The sequence below is a fragment of the Micromys minutus genome, assembly GCF_963924665.1.
Source record: "Micromys minutus genome assembly, chromosome: 6".
In the NCBI taxonomy this organism is placed as follows: Eukaryota; Metazoa; Chordata; class Mammalia; order Rodentia; family Muridae; genus Micromys; species Micromys minutus.
Genome location: NC_137975.1, coordinates 42,267,780 through 42,268,912, shown reverse-complemented (window position 1 = coordinate 42,268,912; position 1,133 = coordinate 42,267,780). Strand labels below are relative to the sequence as shown.

General features: G+C 39.0%; 1 long non-coding RNA gene across 1 annotated transcript in view; it reads right to left on the bottom strand.

Moving 5' to 3' along the window:
- Positions 1-318: 318 nt before the first annotated feature.
- The window catches only part of LOC308421795, a 9,500-nt gene continuing 8,685 nt past the window's right edge, over positions 319-1,133 (bottom strand). The window contains exon 3 of the long non-coding RNA XR_013975060.1: positions 319-561. This is a non-coding gene — a long non-coding RNA (uncharacterized lncRNA). The remainder of the gene's footprint in view (positions 562-1,133) is intronic.

Below are 1,133 nucleotides of genomic sequence, written 5' to 3'. Positions count from 1 at the left end.
GATTTCACATTTTTTTCCCCTTGCACAGATATGAACTGGGGTTTACAAACTTGTGTGGTGCTGTGCAAAAGGCTGCCTCTGGGGCTGATCCTTCACATTTAAACAGAGAGGCTTGGTTTCTGTTGTGTAACCTAAAAGGGAAGGTGAAAATAAAGTTAAAGGTAACTTCTTATCTGCTAATATGTACTCATTTGCACAAACACTATTGATAGGAATAGATTAATTCCTATCTATAGGAATAGATTAATTCCTATCCTATAATTAATTGATAGGAAATAAATAAATTCTTTATTTCCATAACAACAGTCAGTCCTGGCCTTCAGACCTTACTTCATTCTGAGAATGTTAGAATAGTTTAACAGAAGCTCTAGCAAGAGTTTTGTTTGTATAGACAGATATCTTTGTCCTGGACCACGTAAGAATCCTGGAGCTTTACAGACTCTCCTTTCCTGTGGAAACACAGTTAGAGCTGCCTGGGTTTCACAGACAAGCAGCTTCCATCATCTGAGGGCATCAGCAGCTTGTCAGGGCTTCTTTCTTCCTCGAAAGGTGTGTTCTTAACTGCAGAGGACAGAAGCAGTTTGTTTAGAAAGCAGGTACTGATTTCTGTGTATGTTCATTCGAAGCATCTGACAATAGAAAAAAAAAGATAGACAAATTTTGATTTTTTTTTTGATGGGTGTGAAAGATACCCAGAATTTCTCTTAACTATCTATAAACGTTTTGTGAACGGCAGTAAGGTTTGTTACTCAGTTTGTCTTTCTCTATGTAGAAGAGCAAACACTGAGTACTGATGTAAAGGTGGTCAAGTCTTACTTTTGTATCTCTGGAGAAATATAGTGACCCAAGGGAGCCAGGAGGGGAAAGGCTGTCTTTTGGTTCCATTGCTTTTAGGAATAATTCTTCTCTTTTTTTCTACTCTTTCAGTTTTAGAATCTTGCTTGGTTAGGGTTAGAGATTTAAAAACAAAATTGTCTACAGGGAGATGGGCTAAAGACAGCAAATTGGTTAAAGGGAAAAAAGCTGTCTGTAGCTCAGTATCGAGAATGGCTAGTAAGGGTCCCTTCACATTGGGTCCCCGGTTTCCCACTTCCATCTCTGGCCTCTGGGTATCTCTGGCTGCGTAGCTTTAT